The sequence below is a fragment of the Aedes albopictus genome, chromosome 2 (genome assembly GCF_035046485.1).
Source record: "Aedes albopictus strain Foshan chromosome 2, AalbF5, whole genome shotgun sequence".
Taxonomy (NCBI): domain Eukaryota; kingdom Metazoa; phylum Arthropoda; class Insecta; order Diptera; family Culicidae; genus Aedes; species Aedes albopictus.
Genome location: NC_085137.1, coordinates 507,904,491 through 507,929,389, shown reverse-complemented (window position 1 = coordinate 507,929,389; position 24,899 = coordinate 507,904,491). Strand labels below are relative to the sequence as shown.

At 40.5% G+C, this 24,899-nt stretch overlaps 1 protein-coding gene across 1 annotated transcript in view; it reads left to right on the top strand.

Annotated features, from left to right (window-relative positions):
• The window catches only part of LOC109621718 (acid sphingomyelinase-like phosphodiesterase 3b), a 340,436-nt gene that overhangs the window by 70,272 nt on the left and 245,265 nt on the right, over window positions 1–24,899 (top strand). The window lies entirely within an intron of this gene.

Sequence of the window (24,899 nt, the reverse complement as noted above, 5' to 3'; positions counted from 1 at the left end):
TTCGTGGAGTTTAAGCCTCTAAAACTATGCAATGGTATATTTGGTATGGGAAAGATGTCCAGAGTCGAAAAATGATGACCAGAATATGCAAGATGGTGGCCTTAAACCCAAGATAGCGGCTATTTAATGAAGGTTTACACCATAAAACCATGCAATATTAGGCCTGTCCACTTTTTCAAAAATGTTCTCTGATTCCCAAGTCCACCCGCATATTTTGTTTGGTATCCTGAAAGCAGTAACTGGAAGACGTGCATCAAATCATTTTCGTGTTTTCGACTATTTCCGAACTTCAAAAAAGTATAACTACAATAAAACTTGTCAAAAAATTATCCTATCGGCAGAAATTGAAAGATATACTTGTTTGCTACAAATTCTCCAAACTATGAATCCCAACAAAATTTATGAAAGCATATGTAATTATCACATTTGTAATCAGAAAAACCTAAAAAAGTTGATTTTTGGATAAATTTGGTTCTAAAACAGCCAACCATACGTAATAAGTTGAAAATTTTAAAACGGCATCATGTCCTCCAATGTTTTGTGGTTATTTCACGATTTTTGGTAATTAATGCTCAATTCCTACAGCATTGATGTCAAAGAAGCAAATAATCACAAAACATTGAAGAAGATGATGCCGTTTTAAAATTTTCAACTTATTACGTATGTTAGGGTGTCCCACAACAAAATCTATCAAAAAATCACCTTTTCAAGGGTTTTCTGATTACAAATGTGATAATTACGTATGCTTCCTTTAATTTTATTGGGATGGTTTGTTTGGAGGACTTGTAAAAAACAAGTATATCTTTCAATTTCTGCCGATAGAATTAATTTTTGACAAGTTTTAGTGTAGTTATGATTTTTTTAAGTTCGAAAATAGTCGAAAAACACAAAATTGATTTGATGCACCTCTTAATTTCAATGGATTTGGCTGAAATTTTGACCAGTTACTCCTTTTAGGATGCCAGTTAAAATATGCGGGTGGACTTGAGAATCAAAGAACATTTTTGGAAAAGTGGACAGGCCTAATGCAATATGGATATATATAATATGTTGAAGATGTCCGGTCCGGAGTCCAAGATGGTAGTCTAAAATATAAGAAAGCGGCTTCAAATTCAAGATGGCGTTTGTTTTGTGGAGTTTTGGACTCCAAAACCATGCAGTATGGGTATATCTGGTGAGGAAAAGAAGTCTAGAATCCAAAAACGGTGCCCAGAATATCCAAGAAGGCACGAGAAAGGCGCCATCACCGCTAGGTAGATTAATTAGGGATTTTAAATTAAAGAAACAGGCAATGCATTGGATAGCAAAAGATTATACTGGAATTGGGGAATGCAAACTCACTTCAGTTTGTATATTAAAGTTAGTGAATAAAGCGTCATTATTAAGTTCATGCTTGCATTGTCTTCATTCATTCCCAATGGGGTAATGATAAAACATGGAAAAAAGATTTCGTCCAGGCTCAAACTAGGGATACCAAGAGTATCAACAACTCCCCTTATATACTACACCAACAGCTCTTGAAAAACAGCTCCGTCTCCACGCATCGATGTCAAACTGGAAATAATTTGTGATTTCTATGCAACAAAGCCTCAGCATTAAAAACCACATTTTGGATGATGCTGAAGGTACTGCTTTTGTATAAAGACTTTGGACTTTGAGACCTTTTGACCACCCTGAACCCCACAGTGCAACCGTGCGAAACAATTGATGGCATTTTATTGGTGAGCGTTTGCCGTGTTCCAGAACTTAACGCCACCATCGTCGTCCTCATCGTCACCAACTTCGTCGCCTTTGCCTCTGTCGTCCACTTGGGTGAAAGTGCGACACAGGATGCCAATGATGACGACGACGACGGCGAGGAGGACGACGAAATGTCGTTTACATAATGCGTTTTCTGGCGCGGGGAATATTTTATCTCGTTATCCGCATTCACGCAGGTCGTCCTGTTGGTATGGAGGGGTACGAATGTTTCACTACGGTCGATTCCTCGGTCGGTCGGCTGTGGATATTCGGGGTGCTTTAGTGATATTTGCCATTTCGTTGCCTTACGAGCAGTGAATACAGTTGGCGCTTAAGCTAATGTTAAGCAAACAACAAAGAAGGCACGCAAACAGTTCTTTGTCCCGAAATTTGCGGTAGATAATGTTGAAGTCCCATGAAATATCTACTACCATTTTTCTTCAATTTTTCTTTGTTTCTGATTTGTGTTCTCTTTGGAACAAAGCTGCTTCTGTTAAGAATCTATGCTCACAAGCTTAGAATTGCTTAAATTTTAATGGTTTCCTATGGTTTGGTTAATATTGCTCGATCTCAGCCTTTTGCGTTCAGTATTATGTGCATTCAGTCTTTTAAGACTCGGCCTTATGTAAGCATCCCCTGCCGAAAGATGTGGTAAGCGGTCAGCATTCCAGTATCATCTGTGGAATAGAATCTAGACTTATCTTACATGAAAAATCTACACCAATTTCTTAAAGTTAAAACCATTATTTCTCTCGTGAAACAATTGATAAATTGCTTTAAATAAATTGGTTTACTTTCGGATTTCTTCCTTCCAAAAATACCCTTATTCGTCAAAACAGATAGCAAGGTATCGCATAGATTCAGACATCCTACTGCAGGAAATTATGCCAAATTTCCCATCGAAGCGCTGCTGCCAAGCTGTTACAATCTCAAGAGCCCAATTTGACACTTTTCCGTCACCCCCACGGGGAGTCACAGTAATCACATCAACTTAGACGGTTATTCAATTTCCTTCGCTTTTACTCCGGGGCAGCATCCCTTCGTTTGACTCAGCAATTGCGCCACACCAGATGATGACAGTGTTGCCATCCGCATCATCCTCGTCAGACCTTTTCCCTCTTCCTAAATCAATACCCGGGACCATCATTTGAAATGAAATAGAAAACAGAAAACCGCTTACGCCAATGCGGGACGCACTCGTTAGGCCATTCCGTACCTCTGTCCCACTCCACACGCAAGGGTGGACGGACGAACATTCCTCGGCTCGACCGGGCAGGGATCGACGCAAATCCAATCAGATAAGCGATGCAAATCAGTTTAAAGACTTTGGACTGTGCCTTTTCCCCATCGAAGACCCTTCCGTGCCTTAACAGCCGTTGCAAAACATCAGCGTATTACCCACAGTGTTGGAAACAAACAGAATCCGATCCTTCCTCGGTGGGCCTGGGACCGTCAAATTAGATTGGAGTTTGATTTCGGGGACAGACAGACAGACACATTTCGGATGGACTCATTGCGCCCTGCCTCGCTTGGTCCACGACGACGACGACGACAACAGCTAGTGGTAGAGTATTGATTTTGATTGACCTTGCGCCCGGTTTTTGGTACGGTCGTTTACGAGAGAAGGATGTTGTTACCCACCCGAGTGTCTAACGATTCGGGTGGGGTCGTTGCGTGGGACAAACATGTCAATCTTCCCTTTGATTGCATTCGGAGTCCCACCGATGCCGAATTGTTTACGACTCTAGGAAACAATGACAGGGGATAATAGTGCAGAAGGCACTTTTGGTGATTTTTCCTGAACTTTCGTGCTTTGAATTGAGTTGAGTTTTAGGTTGAAAGGATTTTACACCATACACCATACAAAGAACTTCCACGCTTATTAACCGAGGGCTTTCGCTTCAAATTGACGGAAGGAAGGGAAGAATATTTCAATAATGTATGAATTCTAAATCGACCAGAATTTGAACCTGTTACTCTCAATACAATCGCACTACTATTTCGGGTATTCCTAGAAGAATTATTTCTCTTATTTTTTAGAACGTTATTTCAGTAAATAAAAAAAATCGTCCAAGCATTTGTTTTCGAAAAAAAAATGTTTAACGATTCTTACAACAATAATTTAACAAACCTATTCATGAACTGTTTCAATAAATCATTATTTTAAAAAATCATGGATTGTTTTAGCACTTTTTCAGGAAATTGTTTCAAATTTGTTGGAACAATTTTTGAAACAATTTTTGGAACAATTTTTAAGAATTCTGGGCTGAGATCTGGGAAGAATTCTTGGAAGAATTCTCTGATCAACTCCTTGAAGAATTCTTGGAAGAATTCTTGGTAGAATTCTTGGAAGAATTCTTGGTAGAATTCTTGGAAGAATTCTTGGTAGAATTCTTGGAAGAATTCTTGGTAGAATTCTTGGAAGAATTCTTGGTAGAATTCTTGGAAGAATTCTTGGAAGAATTCTTGGAAGAATCCTTGGAAGAATTCTTGGAAGAATTCTTGGAAGAATTCTTGGAAAAATTCTTGGAAGTATTCTTGGAAGAATTCTTGAAAAAATTCTTGGAAGAATTCTTGAAAGAATTCTTGGAAAAATTCTTGGAAGAATTCTTGGAAGAATTCTTGGGAGAATTCTTGGGAGAATTCTTGGAAGAATTCTTGAAAGAGTTCTTGGAAGAATTCTTGGAAGAATCCTTGGAAGAATTCTTGGAAGAATTCTTGGAAGAATTCTTGGAAAAATTCTTGGAAGTATTCTTGGAAGAATTCTTGGAGGAATTTTTGGATGAATTCTTGGAGGAATTCTTGGAAGAATTCTTGGAAGAATTCTTGAAAGAATTCTTGGAAAAATTCTTGGAAGAATTCTTGGAAGAATTCTTGGGAGAATTCTTGGGAGAATTCTTGGAAGAATTCTTGAAAGAGTTCTTGGAAGAATTCTTGGAAGAATTTTTGGAAGAATTCTTGGAAGAATTCTTGGAAGAATTATTGGAAGAATTATAGGAAGAATTCTTGGAAGAATTCTTGGAAAAATTCTTGGAAGAATTCTTGGAAGAATTCTTGGAAGAATTCTTGGAAGAATTCTTGGAAGAATTCTTGGAAGAATTCTTGGAAGAATTCTTGGAAGAATTCTTGGAAGAATTCTTGGAAGAATTCTTGGAAGAATTCTTGGAAGAATTCTTGGAAGAATTCTTGGAAGAATTCTTGGAAGAATTCTTGGAAGAATTCTTGGAAGAATTCTTGGAAGAATTCTTGGAAGAATTCTTGGAAGAATTCTTGGAAGAATTCTTGGAAGAATTCTTGGAAGAATTCTTGGAAGAATTCTTGGAAGAATTCTTGGAAGAATTCTTGGAAGAATTCTTGGAAGAATTCTTGGAAGAATTCTTGGATGAATTCTTGCAAGAATTCTTGTATGAATTCTTGAAAGAATTCTTGGTAGAATTCTTGGTAGAATACTTGGTAGAATTCTTGGAAGAATTCTTGGAAGAATCCTTGGAAGAATTCTTGGAAGAATTCTTGGAGGAATTCTTGGAAGAATTCTTGGAAGAATTCTTGAAAGAATTCTTGGAAGAATTCTTGGGAGAATTCTTGGAAGAATTCTTGGAAGAGTTCTTGGAAGAATTCTTGGAAGAATTCTTGGAAGAATTCTTGGAAGAATTCTTGGAAGAATTCTTGGAAGAATTCTTGGAAGAATTCTTGGAAGAATTCTTGGAAGAATTCTTGGAAGAATTCTTGGAAGAATTCTTGGAAGAATTCTTGGAAGAATTCTTGGAAGAATTCTTGGAAGAATTCTTGGAAGAATTCTTGGAAGAATTCTTGGAAGAATTCTTGGAAGAATTCTTGGAAGAATTCTTGGAAGAATTCTTGGAAGAACTCTTGGAAGAATTCTTGGAAGAATTCTTGGAAGAATTCTTGGAAGAATTCTTGGAAGAATTCTTGGAAGAATTCTTGGAAGAATTCTTGGAAGAATTCTTGGAAGAATTCTTGGAAGAATTCTTGGAAGAATTCTTGGAAGAATTCTTGGAAGAATTCTTGGAAGAATTCTTGGAAGAATTCTTGGAAGAATTCTTGGAAGAATTCTTGGAAGAATTCTTGGAAGAATTCTTGGAAGAATTCTTGGAAGAATTCTTGGAAGAATTCTTGGAAGAATTCTTGGAAGAATTCTTGGAAGAATTCTTGGAAGAATTCTTGGAAGAATTCTTGGAAGAATTCTTGGAAGAATTCTTGGAAGAATTCTTGGAAGAATTCTTGGAAGAATTCTTGGAAGAATTCTTGGAAGAATTCTTGGAAGAATTCTTGGAAGAATTCTTGGAAGAATTCTTGGAAGAATTCTTGGAAGAATTCTTGGAAGAATTCTTGGAAGAATTCTTGGAAGAATTCTTGGAAGAATTCTTGGAAGAATTCTTGGAAGAATTCTTGGAAGAATTCTTGGAAGAATTCTTGGAAGAATTCTTGGAAGAATTCTTGGAAGAATTCTTGGAAGAATTCTTGGAAGAATTCTTGGAAGAATTCTTGGAAGAATTCTTGGAAGAATTCTTGGAAGAATTCTTGGATGAATTCTTGGAAGAATTCTTGGTAGAATTCTTGAAAGAATTCTTGGAAGAATTCTTGGAAGAATCCTTGGAAGAATTCTTGGAAGAATTCTTGGAAGGATTCTTGGAAAAAATCTTGGAAGTATTCTTGGAAGAATTCTTGGAGGAATTCTTGGAAGAATTCTTGGAAGAATTCTTGGAAGAATTCTTGGAAGAATTCTTGGAAGAATTCTTGAAAGAATTCTTGGAAGAATTCTTGAAAGAATTCTTGGAAGAATTCTTGGAAGAATTCTTGGAAGAATTCTTCGAAGAGCTCTTGGAAGAGTTCTTGGAAGAACTTTTGGAAGAATTCTTGGGACATTTCCAGGAGAATTCTTTGAAGAGTTATTGGTGAATTCTTAGAAGATTTAATGGAGAATTCTCATCAGAAATCGTAGCGAATTCTTGGAAAAAATCTTGAAGAATTTTTAAACGAATTCTTGGAGAATTCTTGAGAATTTTTTGGTGGAATTTTTGGGAAAATTCTTGGAAGAATTCTTACGAAAGTTCATGGAAGAATTCTTGGGAGAAATCCAGGCAGTATTTTTTCGAGAATTCCTGTCAGAATTCCGACGAAAAAAATGTAAGAATTCTTGAAAGCATTATTCCAAGAATTCGGTAAGGAATTCTTCCAATAGTTCTTCAGGAATTCTTTTGGGAGATCTCCAGAAAAAATCTTCCAAAAATTCTCCAAAAATTCTACTTAAAACTTTTTAAACAATTCTTCCAAGACTTCTTTAATTACTCTCCTTAAAATTTATCATGAAATCTTCCAAACATACTCATAGAAATGTTCCAAGGTCTCATCCCAAAATTATTCCAAGTGTTTTTTTCAAAAATAATTTTTTTTCTAGAATTTTTTTCAAAATGGTTTTCAATTTTGATCTGTGGAAGAATCTCACAGGAAATCACGTTAGAAACCTTTACCCGGGAGAAATCCCTGGTTGAATGCCCTGTAGAAATCGCAGGTGAATCCCGTAAACGACGGATACATTAATTCTGGAAATAATTTCGGGGAAACTGTTGACGGATCCATTGACGGGTGCATTTTGTCCCACCAATCCCCAATTATGTCACCACGCCGCCGTGGATTTCGGATCGGCATCGTGTGCGAATCCCCCGTGAACCGAGGAATATTGATTGTTTTATTTCGGGGGATTCATCACTGCCGCGCCATTGGATTGTTTCCCCGACAAAAGCCAACAAATAAAAAATACCAATTCGCAATAAAAATCATTCATAATAAGCATGACTTGGCATTGACTTTTTCCCAGTCAGTGTCGTCCGCGTCAGATGGGTGAGGGTAGCGTTCCCAGTAAGCCCCAGGGGTATTTCGTGGTAAGGGCAAAAACTGTTCCGGAAACGAGGAAATATGCAATAATAGGCTGGTCTATGTCTCCCTCGCCTCGTCTAGCCTCGGCGAGTGTGTTTCGCGAGGCTTCGCTTCGAGGCAATATTGAACATTCTGCGGAAGCTCTGTGCCCACCACCCATGACCAAGTTGGCGACTGCGACTCTGTGCTGAATGTGACCTATTTAATAAGGATGTGCTCCATGACGGTCGGACAGTGCTGCTGCTGCTGTATGAACGATGATTTGTGTTGTTTCCCCTGGAGGCCGGGGCGGGCGAATTGTTTATTACTTCTGTCACGGTTTGCGCGCGATGGAAATAACCTAGATAGATCGATGTGCGGTAATTGGCCGGGGCTGTTGTGTTGCTTGGGTTGACATTTCTTGTTGAGGAGTGACAAGGCGTATGTAGATTTGTCACATAACATGCTTTTGTTTCAAATCAGAATGTGGGTTGCTCCAATGACATTCAACGAAAAACATTGGTATTGGATTGTGTTCTTTTGTCATGCTCGAAATAATTGCATTTGCTTGGCATATCTACTTCAAATAATATTTCCACAGTTTTTCCTTCTGAGTTTTTTGTTCATAGATGCCTATAAACATATTCTAAATGATTGTTTCAAGGATTTCTTCTGATTTGCTCTCTGGATTAAAAAAATCCGTGGATGTCTCACGATTTTTTTTGGGATTCCTCTCGTAGTTCTACATAAGATCCTTCTTGGGTTTCCTCTCTACTTTTTTCTGGGATTCCTTCAAGGATTCGATTTTGTGCTGACTTCCTCACTGTTTCGGAAAATTTGAAAACGGGAAATGGGAGAAAGCCAGGCAGCATCAAAGGGATTCCTTCAAGGACTTCTACAGGAGGTTGTTATGAGATTAGCCACTACGCCACGGGCCCCGGCCATCATCGGGGATTATCTCAGCAGTTTCCTCAGCTATTTCAACTGCAGTTTTCTCAGGTATTCCTCCAGAAGTATCTTCATAAAATTTTTCATGAGGATTAAGCCATTCCTTCAGAGATCTCTCCAGAATTTTCTTCAGACATTCTTGTTACAGGTTTCAAGCATACCTTACGGAGAATTCAGGCATTATTCCTAAATTTTCTTTACAGATTCGTAAATTAGTTCCGACAGGGATTTGTCCAGGAATTTCCTCCCAGATTCCCCCAGGATTTCCTTTGGGAATTCTTCCAGGAGATCTTCTAGGGGTCACTCCTGGAGTTTTTTTCAGAGATTTCTCCAGAAGTTCCTTCAGGAATTCTTACAAGACTTCCCTCGGGGATTCTTGTGTAAGCTTCTTCTAGAATTAATTTAGAATTGTAATCAAGCCCAGCGCCAAGATTCCCTTCAAGAACTTCACCAAAATTTCTTTCAAGGAATTCCTTCATGAATTCTTTCGGGTCTCCTGAAAATTCTTCAAGAATCCCTTTAGAAAATCCTTCGGGGGTTTTTCGGGGATTCCTACTGGAAATCCTTTCGGGATTTGTCCCGAAATTTCTTCGTGGATTCGTCTTGAATGCCTTCGGGGGTATCTTCTGGAATTGTTTCGAGTATTTATCATGGAATTGCTTCGAAATTACTCTAGATTTCCTTGGAATACCCCTCCTGAAGTTCCTTCAAGGATTCCTCAAGGAAATCCTTCGGACATGCCTCATGGAGTACCAACGTGGATTCTTCCTGAAATTTCTTGCGGAGTACAAATGCAATCGAAGATTTATTCAGAAATTTTTTTTATCGTATTATCGAGATTTTAAGCCCTGGGCTAGGTTATCTCGGGACCCACGCTTTACTTCCCTTCCGAAGGAAGAACTCCCGTTTTGCGAGTTTGTCGGGAGTGGGATTCGATCTTAGGTCCTCGGCGTGATAGTCAAGTGTTCTAACTTCTAACCATCACACCAGATCCGCTTCACATTATTCAGAAGTTTCAGGAGCAATCTCTCTTAGAGATATTCTTGAACCAACAGGGTATATAGAGCAGTATCTGCAGGGAGATCTCCACGAGTTCCTCCAGGAGTTTTTTCCGGGATTCCTCCTGTAGTTCCTTCAAGGTTCCTACTGGTGTAAATTAAGCAACCTAATCATCACATTTAAAAGCTTCTGCTGCTTCTAAGAAAACAAAACAAAAATTATAACAAAATTGATACCTCATTGCTCTTCACTACACTCGTTGCCAACGGTCAGAAATGGCCCTCACACCGCTTCCGAGAAATATACCTGGAACACCCCTGTCACCTTTTAAAAACCTCTATAACATTCTAGAATTCCATATTAAAAACCCTTGGAACACCCTTGATACCTATGTAACACCCTGAAGCACCCCTTAAATCCCTTTGAAAACACTCGAAATCCTCTCGAACGACCCCGAAATTTCTTTGAAACTCTAAGACCGCTCCAAAAACACCTTGAAAATCCCTGGAACGTCATACAAATCCCCTAGAACGTATTGGATCACCCCTAAAACCCCTGTAACGCCCCTTAAAGCCCCATTAAACAGACCTATTGAATATCTCTGGTACGCCTCTGAACCTCCTTGTAACGCTCCTAAAACCCCTGAAGTTCCCCTGTAATCTCTTGTTTACCTTTGGAACAAACCTGAAATATTTTTTTTTTTCTTTCTATCTGTATTAACGAGATTTTTAGCCCTAGGCTAGTTCATCTCGGGACCCACGCTTTACTTCCTTTTCGAAGGAATAACTCGCATTTTGCGAGTTTGTCGGGAGTGGGATTCGATCCCAGGTCCTCGGCGTGATAGTCAAGTGTTCTAACCATCACACCAGGTCCGCTCCACCCCCTGAAATCTTTAGAACAACCTGGAAATCTCCTAGAACTCTCTAGAACGTACTGGAACACAACTGAATCTCCTGGAACGCTCTTAAAAAACCTTTGGAATACTCCTGAAACTCCTTGAGAGCCCTTAAATCCCTTGAAATGTCCCAAAACCTTGTTGAATACCTCTGGAACATCTCTGGAACTTCCTGGAAAACTATTGGAATGCCCTAGAACACCCCTAGAACGTTATTCATGAAGCTACAAACCTTTTGAAAATCCCTGAAACGCCTCTGAACGCTCCCAAGAACCCCTGAAGCTCCCCTGATAACTGGAACACTCTTGACACACTTTGAAAATCCCTAGAACGGCCTCGAAATCCCCTAGAACTCTCTAGAACGTACTCAAACACCCTGAATCACCTGGAACGCCCTTGAAACCTCCTGAAACCCTGTAAACCAGCTTCAACGGAAACAGGGACGCCCCTAATAAATTTGGCAGTCATGCTAAAAGATCAGGTTATGTTATTGTTCAACAAGTAGGTCGTGGATGCATAATAAAATTGTACGAAACAATATTAATAATATTCAGATGAAGAGGTAGTTTAAACAATGCAAAAGTGTAAAGGCCATTTCCCAAGTTCTTGAAATTTCGTCACGGCAATTTCATAAATTTATTCTAAGAACTGTGCAGATTCGGCTCGTGCCATTTATGTTATTTTTTCCCAGGACTTCTTCCAGGACTTGTCCATCTATTCCCTCGGAATCATCTCCCTTGAAGTTTCCAGGGGCTCCTCCTCAGGAATCTTTTCCAGATGCCTGGCAATGGCATCCCTACCGAAATTTTGGACTGCCGTTGTGAGTGCCAAGATTTCGAAATTTGTATTTGGAATTCCTCCTGGAATATCCTCTGGGATTTGACCAGGATTAATTCTAGGATTATTCTGTAGTTTTTTCTCGGTATTTATCACATATTTCATATCTGTCTCACATATTTATTTTTTTGCGACTCAGATTTTTTTCATCAGGGTTTTCGTGAAATTTTGACTTTCATTATTTTGTTCCTAAAATGAAACAGGGGTTTATTGATTTCAATGATACATATTACCCTTTACAGGCATTTTACCAGATTTAAAGAAAACAATAAAAGACAATAACACCGTCTTTGACCTTGCGGCCTCTACAGACTGAACATTACTAACATATGACTACGGACAACACATATATAACATCCGGTGGCCCAGTGGAGAATTTTCCGTTCGACGAAAAGTTTTCCCTGACTGGAGCGGGAATCGAACCCACACCCCGAGGCTTACGAGGCACCTAAACGACTGACGCCGCTAACCGCTCGGCCACGAAGCCCACGATTTGCAGGTATGTCTGAAACATACTGGAAAACTTGCAATTAGAAGTTACGAAATGTTGCTAGTTAACAAACTGATAGATGAAATTTGTGAAAAAACACGTTCAGGTGGGATTCTAACCCACGATTCCGTATTGGCTAGACCGGCGGTTTATCCAACTAAGCCACAGAACAAGGTACACTGGAACCTCTTTTTATGCACATGGCTGGGACTGCATAAATTAAATATGTGCAAAAATTAAAGGCATAACAAGAGGGAAATTTAAGCATAAATTAAGTTTGGGCTTTAATTAGAGAATCTAGTTCGCGAGAATAGGTTTTGCTCTTGGACAGTTGAGGTGGGGCTAAGGGGGTTTCCAGAAAGTTCCCAGAGAGTCAAAAAGGGGGTTCCAAGGGGCATCAGGGTTGTTTCGTGGGATTTGAGGAGCCTTTTAAGGGTGCTCCGTCAAGATTTTTTGGTGTTTTCATGGGATTACGAGGAATCCTGGGGTATTTCAATAATTTTAAGTGGGTTTCAGGTGCGTTTGAAGGGGCTTTAGGTGCAAATCAACGGATCTCGGGAGCCTTTAAAGGGCGTTGCAAGAGGTTTGAGGTGGCGTTTTAAGGTATTTCAGAGTATGCTCTGAAACTTCCTGAAATGCCTCAAAAATCCCCCTTAAACCCCCCGGGGACCCTATGTGACGCACCTAAGAAGCCTCGAAACTCCTGAGAACTCCTCCGTAACTGTTCCGTAAAGCCTCTGAATCCCCCGAAAATGCTCTGATACGTCTTGAAATGCTTCCAAAATCCCCCTTAAACACCCTCGGATCCTATGTAACGCACCTGAGACGCTCCGAACCCCCCGAAAACTCCTCCGTAACGCTTCCTAACGCCCCTGAATGTCACCAAAGAGGCTCTGAAAGGTCCTAAAATGCCTCAAATATCCCCCTTAGACCCCTCGGATCCCATGTAACGCACCTGACAGGATCCGAACCCCCCGAAAACTCCTCCGAAACGCTTTCGTAACGCTTTTTAAAATGCTCTGAAATGCCCTGAAATACCTTTAAAATCCCCTTTAAACCCCCTCGGACCCGCGGAAAATGCTGTGAAACGTCCAAAAATGCTTTCAAAATCCACCTTAAACCCCCTCGGACCCCATGTAACGCATCTGAGAGGCTCCAAACCCCCCAATAACTCTGTAACGCTTTCGTAACGCCTCTTAATTCCGCAGTAAATGTTCTGAAACGTCCTGAAATGCGTTCAAAATCCCCTTTACATCCCCTCGGACCCCATGCAACGCACCTGAGAGGCTACGAACTCCACGGAAACTCCTCGTAGCGCCTCTGCATCCCGCCGAAAATGCTCTGAAACGTCTTGAAATGCCTCCAAAATCCCTCTTATACCCCCTTAGGACCCCATGTAATGCACCTGAGAAGCTCTGAACACCCCGAAAACTCCTCCGTAACGCCTCTGAATCACGCCGAAAATGGTCTGAAACTTCCTGAAATGCATCAAAAATCCTCCTAAACCAAAACCCTTAAAACAGCCTCCGTAACGCCTCCAAAACCGGCCTAAAATGCTCTGAGACTTCCTAAAACGATTTCGAATTACCCTCCCACTCGTACCCCATATAACGCACATGAGACCTTCAGAAACACCCAAAAACGAACCTATAACCTTCCTTTGCTCTCCTCTGGCCGCCGTTGCAATAGTTGCCGTCATTGTTAAATATTCTTCTGCACAATATTGGTTCTGAGTAGCTTTTTCTCTTTTTATGCAGAGCATAAAAAAGGTGCATAAATTAAAAGTACATAAAAATAACACGCATAAAAAGAGGTTTTAGTGTAATGATTCTGCAGAATAGAAAGCCAAACTGGCTCCGAAGCCACACCGTGAACGCTCCTTTTTCCTCTTTCTTTCGGCTGCCAATCCATAACACGCTCGCTAAAAGTGCGAATGAAATGTGTTTTTTTTTTTCACAAATTTCATCTCTCAATTTGACAATTGGCAACATTTCGTGCTATCTTATTACAAGTTTTTACAGTAGGTTTATTGAGATCTCTGTAGACTGTAGGATGCTGAACCATTTGGGAAGTGGTCCACCAAAGCTCAACCTTTATCAAATCAATTGACTTAAATTATTGTACACGGCTAGATACTGTACATGTATCACTAGGTATAAAAAATTGTGCCAATTAGCTCACAATTTACTGGTTTACAGCGGAAAAGTATTAAAAAAAAAATAGTAATAGTAATAGTAATAGTTTGCTACTCATTGTCGTATATTTTTAATAATTGAACGTTGATTTCAAATGGGATGAATATAGAAGCATATTAGTAAGGGTAGTTTTACTCGGAAGATATAAAATCTCAGTTTCAATGTCACTCGTGGACCGTGGTCGTGGCAATGCAATTTTTTTTTCTACTCACTCTAGCAACATGGAACGTTTTCTGCATGCATAGCCATCCATTCGCCCCTTGTAATTAGATACACTGTACTCCAACCAGTCTCAGAAAAGTAGATTGTCGGAAACCGAAGACGTCTGTGAGCGTATCCTTCCTTGTCATCCCATCAACTCACTCGGTCAAAATCTGCCCGCCCATATACCTTTCACAGTCTGCAAAAAGGCACAGAAATATGATGAAGATATACAGTCTGACAAGCATTGTTAGGCAGATCTCGACTCAGCAGAGCTCAGACTCTCGTTTCTCGTTTTTCCAGTTTCCAGTACTTACATCTTGCCGGCTGTACCTTTTTCTCCATTCCGAGTAAATCATCCATTGTATGATTCATTCCAATAGATATGGGCACATTTCCTCTCGTTTAGGCACCTACACACGAACACACTTGTACACGTGCCACTGCCGCCGCTGCTGCCGTGAGAACGGAAATGAATATGGAACGTTTTTCCCCGGAAGAACTCTCGGCTGGCGTTTGGGATGAAAAGGCTTGTCTGGTTGAGTGATTTAATGGTTTTTGAAGAGTGTATGGAGATTCTTCGGCGTTGGGGCCGAAGGATTTGCGCTGGAACCGGTTTCGGATTGTTGTTCGTTGTAATTTGGGAAGACAGTATGTTTATTTTAAGCTCGGCAGGTAAATCACTGCTGCGTTGCAGGAATGATTTACGAGCTGTGATTCACTGGAAGAAAGTTAAATGTTGTTATATGAGGTCTGTGGGCTGTGTGTATGTTATCATTGTTTGAACGGAAAATTCATCTACACCAAGTAATATGTACTCTCGAAAAACTTGAACGAAGCCCGGAGATAGACCCAGTTCGATAACGAGCAGGAAAACCAAATTAGCCACATTTTCCCTCGCCCTTCGGAAGATAGAGAACGTGTAACTTCATTATCACGTACAGTGCCGTCCCCTGCGGCTGGTCTGGATCCAAGATATTACAACCTACCCACAGTCGGTGTACAGAAGTTGTATGGAAAAGGAATCGATTTCATGGGGCTCTCAGATCAAAAGGAGCAAAACTTTGCCTTGGAGGCACAACGTCGTCGTCGTCGTCGTCGGAGATTCCTATCCAAGACTGCTCCACCAGACCAGCTAGACTACCAGAAGGAATGGCAGACAACGAGAAGCCAAAAGAGAATTAATGAACATGTGTAATTTTCGTAAGGCACCGAAAGTCTGCCTTCTGGGTTCTGCAGAGCTACTGTTCTTGGGGCTCCTCAGAGAGGAGCAGAGCACAGCACACAGACACCACTCGCATCGGAACCCATCATCAATAAATTACTAAATGGATGCTCCCCAGGGACGGTATTTTGTCCGTTGTTCGATTTGCTTGGCGTAGCTACTTCTCGAGAGGCCTACTTCGAAAAGGGGAGACTGGGTGGGTACCGAATTGGGTGAAAATTTATGCCTCTCCAAGCTGTTGGGGAGCACGTCTCCGGTCGATACATCCCTGAGGTGGTGGTGGCGACGGCGTTGGTTTCTGTGTGCAGCACGTACCTGCTATTCTCTCTGGTAGGACGGTTTTTCTTTGCAGAGATCCCTTTCCTCCGGCCGGGTTCAGTGATAAATGGGTTGCGGTAGGTGTGCGTTGAATTCATGTTCAAGTCCTGGGAACTGGAACTGTCTAGGGCTTAGGTAGGGTTCAAGGGTGTCTTGAGGTAGGTTTTTAGTGGAAGGTCGACCAGAATCGAGTGGTTTGGCGATTTTTTGCCGGAAGAGAAGGAGGTAATGAATAGGGTTGGATTAATTATTGGCGTAATAATGTGTAGTTTCGTGTTCCTTTTCATTATAAGCCATCATTGTTTATATAATTTGTGATATAACGTAGAAAGTTTACTGATATATGCTAGATATGCACCTTAAACAGAATCGCTCAAGTAATTTTCGTTCAGTGCATTATTTTTCCATAATCGGAATGGTCAACACAGCAACTACTCAACAAATCTATTGAAAGTTTATGGACGTTGCATTAGTCTATCCTTTAGTAATTTCTTATGGAAAGCTACCAGAAGGTGTTTTGACATTTTCTCAAAAAAAAAATCTTAATTACTAATTTTTATGTTATTTTCATTAAAGTTTTTCAGTTATTTCCAATTAGATTTCAGAACTACCATATAAACTCTACAATATTTACACTGTGATGCATAATTGATTGGACAAACACCGATTTTCATACAAAAAGACCAACTTTGAGAAGCTAGAACTATGGTTTGCTTTGATGGATCGAGCTCATATTTTGACACGGAACTACACTGCTGTTCTACGCATAATTGTCCCATGTTACATGGGTACAGTGGCGTTTCGGTTTTATAACTAGTCGTTTTAATCACTACTCGCTCAAATTCACGGTTTTCAATTCGATTTTATCACGTTTCGTTTTATCACACTTGTCCAAAAACATTCCGAAATCAATATAAAATCAATACAGCCTTGCCCAGTCCACCAGAACTGTTAAAAAAATGTGAACTACGACTCAAATATTTTGCAGCTGAACGATCTTGAATAAAAAAATTACATTTATTTCTCGTTTCGCCAAATTCACGGTTTCGTTTATATCACGGTAAAATTGTTTTTGACCGTGATAAAACCGAAAAACCACTGTATCACAGGTAAGTCGGTTTTATGTAGGAAAACCCTGAGATGAGTTACAATGTCAGCGCGAATTATTAGATTGTTCCGCAAGAATTTGTGTGGCGTTATGCGATGAAACTTTTTATGGATAGTTGCGCGTAAACACGGTTGTAAACTTTGTGTAACGAATGAAATGGTTGTCTGGGGGAATTCGTATAAGGCGTTCCATTTGGGATTCCTCCAAGAGTTGCTTCCGAGATTTCACCAGCAGTTACTTCTGGGATTCCTCCAGGAGTTACTCCCGATACACCTCCATAAGTTCCTTCCGAGATACATCCAGGACTTCCTTCTGTGACTTCTTCAGGAACTACCTTTGGGATTTATCCAGCAGTTCCTTTTGGGATTCCTTCAGGACTTCCTTCCGAGACTGCTCCTGGAACTTCTTCCGGCTTTTCCCCAAGAATTTCTCCCGATGATTCGTTCAGAAATTCCACCAAGAATTCAACCAGGGATCTCTCTAGGAATTCCTCCAGAAACTGCTCTACAAATTCCTCGGGAAATTCCTCTAGAGATTTCTCCAGGAACTCCCCCAGAAGTTCCTTTGGGAATTCCTTCAGATTGTTTTTTTTTACTTCCACCAGGAATTTCTTTCAGGATTCCTTTACTTATTTCCGTCATACTTCCTCCAGACTTCCAGAAAAAAAATCTCCAGAAGTAATGTTTTGAGTATTTCTAGAAGGAGCGCCTGATAGAATCCCTGAAAAAAACATGTATGAATTCTGGAAGGAATTTTTATTGAAATCCTGCGATGAATCTTTGAAGAAATAGGGGAGATGATTTTTGGAGAAATCCAGGATCCAACTCACGGAGGAGTACCGAAAAAAATACTTGGGAGAGTCCCAGCAAGAATTACAGCAGTAACCCTAAAAATAACTCTTGGAAGAATCCTGGAAGGAATTTCTGAAAAAAAAAACAGAAAAGGAACAGCTCGAGGAATCCCGAAAGGAATTACTGGAAGGAAGAGGATTCTCGGACAAGTATTCCTGGAATTATTCTGAAAGACACTACTCTTCAACCAGAGGTTGTGCAGACTGAACAGGCACTAACATTAGATCACGGACAACACACATAACACCCAGTGGCCCAGTGGAGAATTATCCGTTTGACGAAAAGTTTTCCCCGACTGGAGCGGTAATCGAACCCACACTCCGAGGCTTACGAGACACCTAAACGACTGACGCCGTTAACCGCTCGGAGGAAACACCTGGTGAAATTCCGGAAGGTAGTCTTGAAAAGAATTCCTGGAGTTATCCCAGGTGAAATTTCAGGAAGAATCCCGGAATAAATTCTTGGAGTAATCCCGGAATGTCTTGGAAGAATCCCAGAAAGTACTTCTGGAAGAATCCGGAATTCAATGAGCGATATCCGGGAGTGAACCCTTGGGGGAGTTTTGGAAGGCATTCCTGGAAGAAGCCTGGAAGAATCTCCTGGAAAACTCATCAGAATTCCGTATGAAACTACTGGAAAAATACCTTAAGGAAATTCCTGAGGAATCCCGTATGAAACTCTGCTGAATCTCAGAAGGATTTATAGTGCGGTAGATTATAGATTGTGTTAAAAACAATCGCAGGAAAAAAATAATCCTTTGAAAACTTTCAGAACAAATCTTTGGAGATGAATTGTCAAATAAATTTCAGAAAGCTTTTAAAAAATACTTACTTACCTTACCGGTCAGGCTAAGGCCGGGATGGCCTCTGCTGTACATAGTAGCCGCCTCCATTCCACTCGGTCCATGCCAAAGTAACACCGAAAACATAATCAGAAGTCTTAAACTAACCATTTTGTCCTATAACAGTTGTTTCAAAGTTTTTCAAAACAAATGTTGTCTTGTATAAGTCATATTCATGATTCCAAAAACTAGTCTTCAATGATCTCTTATTGAAAAGTCGTATTTGAGTAAATATTTTGTCTTTTCAAACAAATCTGACATGTTGATATCAATTTTGTTGGATATGTTCTAATAACGTTTTTTTTGCCGCAATATGACAAGTCTGATTAAGTTTTATATTTGTCTTAATATGTTCATCAAACACATTCTCGGTAGGGACTTTTGGTTCTTCAGATTTGTGCTCATGAAAATTCGAGCTGTGGCTTCGTCATATCTTAACGTTTCGCTAATAAATGCAAATACATTACAACACTCCAATTTATTGGGTTTTACATTACAACATATTTCCTGTATTGCACGCGAACTTTCAATAGCGAACTTTCAATAGATTCTTCTCTATACTATTGCCGTCCAACTTACCCGATTATTGTAATAAATATATAAAGTATCACAATATTTTGCAGCTCACATTTATATTTCACGACATAAAGTGGCTTGAGTTTTCCTAAAATAGTTTCTTTAAAGACAACTTCAGACCACTTACGTCAACTCGTAGCACTATCAGGAGGATTTGTTTTGCTATTTATAATAATGGTATAAGTTTGCTACTATTTAATGGGGTCAATAGTGATGTAGATCGCAAAGAAAACTTCCTTGAATTTCTTCATGCCTACCACACGATAAACAAATGAAAGCCCCTCTACAGCTCAACAGACTCAATATGTTTGATAAGTCGTATTAGAGTAATATTGTCAGTCTTATTTCCAATACTTGTTTTTGTTAAGTTCTGTCGAAACATAATATGTTTCATTTGTTCTTATGAAGTCATATTCAGGGTTTCTGCAGTATGTATGCAAACATGTGTAACATGATGACATGTTCAGTATTGTTTCATTAGTCATATATGAGTAACATTTTCAGTCTGTCTTTCAATACTTGTTTTCAATGAAGTTTTTGTTAAACTTAATATGTTTTGTTTGTTTACATTAAGTCATATTCATGTTTTTTCAATAAGTAAACAGATATATATAACATAAACTAAAGTCATTATTTTTAACTAGGCTATGTTACACTACCGATCATAAAAATGTCGATATGATGTTCAATATGCAATAAATTAAGAATAAAAACTATACTTTTACCGTGCCAATGCTCTACAATTTTGATTGTATTAATTAATAAAATTTCAATTGGCTCGACGGCATACATCAATTTTATCATCCTGGAAAAACTAGTAGTGTACCATTTTTCTAGATGGAAATTCTTATCGACTTTCACCGCATTTTTTTTTGAAAAATTACCCATTTTACGAACCGACAACAATGTTGATAATGATATTGATTTTCACGAGGTAGTGACGCTACCTCCTGTCAAATTTTCGTTTATAAAGTCAGCCCAAAAATGTGAAATACATTTTCTTCTTCTTCTGACGTTGTCAACACTGGACCAAAGCCTGCTTCTCAGCTTAGTGTTAGTCTACGAGCACTTCCACAGTTATTTATTTAGAGCTTCCTCTGCCAATGTCAATTTTGCATGTGTATGTCTCTTTAAAATTTCTTCATTCATGTCCATATGAATTGTGATGGCTACATGTGTGACATTGTAAAAAGAATATTCTCAATTTACATTTACAAATTTTCCAGATTGGTAAGCATTAAGCTTATTCCTAATCATATCTCGAATCATTTAGCATGCCGTGTCCAAGTATGACATTTATTTTTTCATTAACCCTCTAATACCCAAATTTTTGATTTTGATCTAAATATAATTTTTCGTCATCTAAAATCGATTTAAGCATGTTTTGGAAGGTGATTCTTTTTAATTCTCGATTTCGTGAATTTCAGTTTTTGATTTTTCTAATTTTTATTTTTGAACATTCCCACACTTTTATATTTTTCCTGGAAGCCAATTTAGGGAACGGATTTTTTGAGATGAAAACATTTTGAGATTTTATGATTATTGTTGAAATATTATTATTTTAAATTTTTTTGACAGAAAATTTTATTTTCCGTGTAATTTTAAGGAAAATAATTTTAGAGTGTATTCGATTCCCTTAAACTATTAAACAAGGATAGGATGATTTGGGAAAAATTTAAAATATTGTAATTGTAGCGATTCAATACAAAATAAACAATGACTTCTAAAAGGTGACTAAAACATCAATTTTTCAATGATTTAAAAAAAATGTAAATACGCTTTAAAACACACCAAAAACCATTTTGAAATATACAGAACAGTCCTAAATATCAGCCAAAAATATAAAAAAAAATGATTTTCCACGAAACAAAAATTACAAAAATGCTCAAACTATACCCCGTCTAAAGGCGGGATTGGGTATTAGAGGGTTAATACTTTAAATATTTATAAAATATCCAGTCAAATACCCCATTTTCATCCATGATGTATGATTTTTTTTGCAGGAATTAAAAATATTATTTAGGAAAACAAAGCACTTTAGGTTACACATGCTCAAGTAAAACGATGGTTTTAATTTGTTTTATTTTATTATTCTTCAAATATACGAGTTTATAAGGCGCATTAAATTTATCGAAGTACAAATGCCTATTTCAACAGAAAAAAAGACTCGCACCACAATTTCTGGTCATGGAAAGCCAATTTTAAGTTGGAATAGTTTAGCTGAAATAATATCGCAAGCCATATTTTGCACTTGAATAGTTTTTTTTTTTACATTTTGAAACATAGTTGAATACGGTTATGCAACAAACATTGATTACGCTTTAGAAAAGAAACTGAATTTTCATCCTCAATTAGAAAAAGAAGACGTGTAGTTTGTTTATTGAAAGTTGTCAGAATTATGTACTGTAAAACATACTAAGAAACATTATTAAGTATGCTTTGATTCATATAGAACATGATTAAAACATCTCAAACATGTTGCCGAAGCTCCACCTTCTGCGCTTTTTCGGTCATATATATGTCTGAAAAACGGTTTTATTGTTATGAACCAAAACACGGTAACTGGTCATATTGGATTCGAAATAATTCCTATAGAACATGTTGTCTTACTTGGGTGGCTGTTTGTCTCCAGTTCCGCACTCTGCGTAGGGTCCGCAGATCGTCTTCCACTTGGTCGACCCACCTAGCTCGCTGCGCTCCACGTCTTCTTGTACCGGTCGGATGACTCTCGAGAACCATTTTAGTCGGGTTGCTATCCGACATCCTGATGACGTGACCCGCCCACCGTAGCCTCCCGATTTTCGCGGTATGGACGATGGTTGGTTCTCTTAGCAGCTGATGCAGCTCGTGGTTCATTCGCCTTCTCCAAGTCCCGTCTTCCATCTGCACTCCGCCGTAGATGGTACGCAACACCTTCCGTTCGAAAACTCCAAGGGCGCGTTGGTCCTCTGCACGTAGGGTCCATGTTTCGTGCCCATAGAGGACGACCGGTCTAATCAGCGTTTTGTAGATGGTTAACTTCGTGTTACGGCGAACTTTGTTCGATCGTAGAGTTCTGCGGAGTCCAAAGTAAGCACGATTTCCTGCCACAATGCGCCTCTGAATTTCTCTGCTGGTGTCGTTGTCGTCGGTCACCAGTGAGCCCAAGTACACGAATTCTTCAACCGCCTCGATTTCATCACCGTCGATATAAATTCGGGGTGGCGGGCGCGGTGATTCCTCCCTGGAGCCCTTTGCCATCATGTACTTTGTCTTCGACACATTAATGACTAATCCGATTCGCCTGGCTTCATTCTTTAGTCGGATGTACGTTTCCGCCATCGTCTCAAACTTACGAGCAATAATATCAATATCATCAGCGAAACCAAGCAGCAGAACGGACTTCGTGAAAATCGTACCACTCGTATTAATCCCCGCTCTCCTTATGACACCCTCGAACGCAATGTTGTACAGCAAGCACGAAAGACCATCACCTTGCCGTAACCCTCTGCGAGATTCGAAGGGACTCGAGAGTGTCCCTGATACTCGAACTACGCACATCACTCGATCCATCGTCAAATTTGAGAGAGTATCTTGTAGGCAGCGCTCAGTAGTGTGATCGCGCGGTAGTTCCCGCAATCCAACTTGTCGCCCTTTTTGTAGATGAGACACACGATACCTTCCATCCAATCCTCCGGTAATACTTCCTCCTCCCAAATCTTGGTAATGACCCAGTGTAGTGCTCTCACCAGTGCTTCTCCACCGTATTTTAGAAGCTCGCTTGGTAGTTGATCTGCTCCAGCGGCTTTGTTGTTTTTCAACCGGCCAACCTCCTCCTCAATCTCTTGGAGGTCAGGGGCCGGAAGTCTTTCGTCCTGTGCACATACTCCTAGATCTGTTACCACGCCACCTTCGGTACTTGCAACGTCACCGTTGAGGTGCTCATCGTAATGCTGCCGCCACCTCTCGACCACCTCACGCTCGCTCGTGAGAATATTCCCGTGATTATCTCGGCACATGTCGGCTTGTGGCACGAAGCCTCTGCGCGAGCGGTTCAGCTTCTCGTAGAACTTTCGTGTGCCCTTAGCGCGGTACAGCTCTTCCATTGCTTCGCGATCTCGTTCTTCCTGCTGGCGCTTCTTCATCCGGAAGACTGAGTTCTGCCTGTTCCGCGCCTGTTTGTAACGTGCCTCATTCGCTCTCGTACGGTGTTGCAGCATTCTCGCCCATGCTGCCTTCTTCTCGTTTTTCAACTGTTCACATTCGCCGTCGTTTCTGTGATTCGGAGTCGCGAAGCCTAGTGCTGTAGCCGAGGTACTATCTATGGCAGATCGGATGTCCCTCCAGCCATCTTCAAGAGTAGCTGCGCCAAGCTGCTCTTCCATTGGTAGGGCCACTGCTAACTGCTGCGCGTAGTCTTGAGCCACTTCTACGTTACGTAGTTGCTCGATGTTGAGCCGCGGCGTTCGACTTCGACGCGTGGTGATAACTGTCGAAAGTTTTGAGCGCATGCATACAGCGACTAAGTAGTGATCCGAATCTATATTCGCACTGCGGTATGTGCGGACGTTGGTTATATCTGAGAAGAATTTACCGTCGATTAGAACGTGGTCGATTTGGTTTTCTGTTTGGTGGTCGGGTGATCTCCAGGTGGCTTTGTGGATATCTTTGCGGGGGAAGAAGGTGCTTCGGACTACCATACCACGGGAGGCTGCAAAGTTTACGCATCGCTGGCCGTTATCATTCGATACGGCGTGCAGGCTGTTTCGCCCGATTACCGGTCTGTACATTTCCTCCCTTCCTATCTGCGCGTTCATGTCGCCGACAACGATTTTCACGTCACGCGGCGAGCAAGCATCGTATGTTTGCTCTAAATGCGCGTAGAACGCTTCTTTCTCGTCATCGGGTCTCCCTTCGTGTGGGCAGTGGACGTTGATGATGCTGTAGTTGAAGAAACGGCCCTTAACTCTTAACATGCACATCCTTGCCTTGATCGGCTGCCACCCGATCACACGTTGTCGCATCTTGCCCAACACTATGAAACCTGTTCCCAGTTCATTGGTGGTGCCACAGCTATGGTAGAAGGTAGCTGCACGATGCCCGCTTTCCCACACTTTCTGTCCAGTCCAACAAAGTTCCTGCAACGCCACGATGTCGAAGTTGCGGGGATGTAGTTCGTCGTAAATTATCCTGTCACATCCTGCGAAACCTAGTGACTTGCAATTCCATGTTCCAAGTTTCCAATCGTAGTCCTTATTTCGTCGCGTGGGTCTTTGCCGATTGTATCGAGTCGTATTTTCTCCCGTTATTCGCAATGGGGATTTTTACGGGTGGCTTATTGGGCCTACGCCAACACTCCTGTCTCGCCGGAGGGCCATCGTGCCAGTTCTGTTTAACGTCCCAACCAACACTGGGACGACCACGCTGATGGTCCACCTTGGATCTAGCTGGGCGTGGTGCAGCGGTTCTTACTCAGCCGCTGGATGCCAGAACAGACGCTGTTTGAGCCGCACCTCCTTGGTGAACAGACACTCGGATCGTACCTCCTCAATCTAGCTGAAGTCAGAAGGACAACAGTGCCCAAGCTGCACTACTAGGTACCAGCTAAGCACACAACTATTAGCTGGCGGTCTTTGTCATCGCTTGACCCGTGGAAGCATTAGGTAGGAACTTGTGAGGACAAGAGCTATGTTGAACGCTCTCCTTATCGACTCACCGTTTTGCAGCCCATTTCTGTAGCTTGTAGTACCTTTTTCTTGTCGATGTTGATATACTCCAGCACTGGATGCTAAACCCTCGGCTTGAAGTCCGCTAGGAAA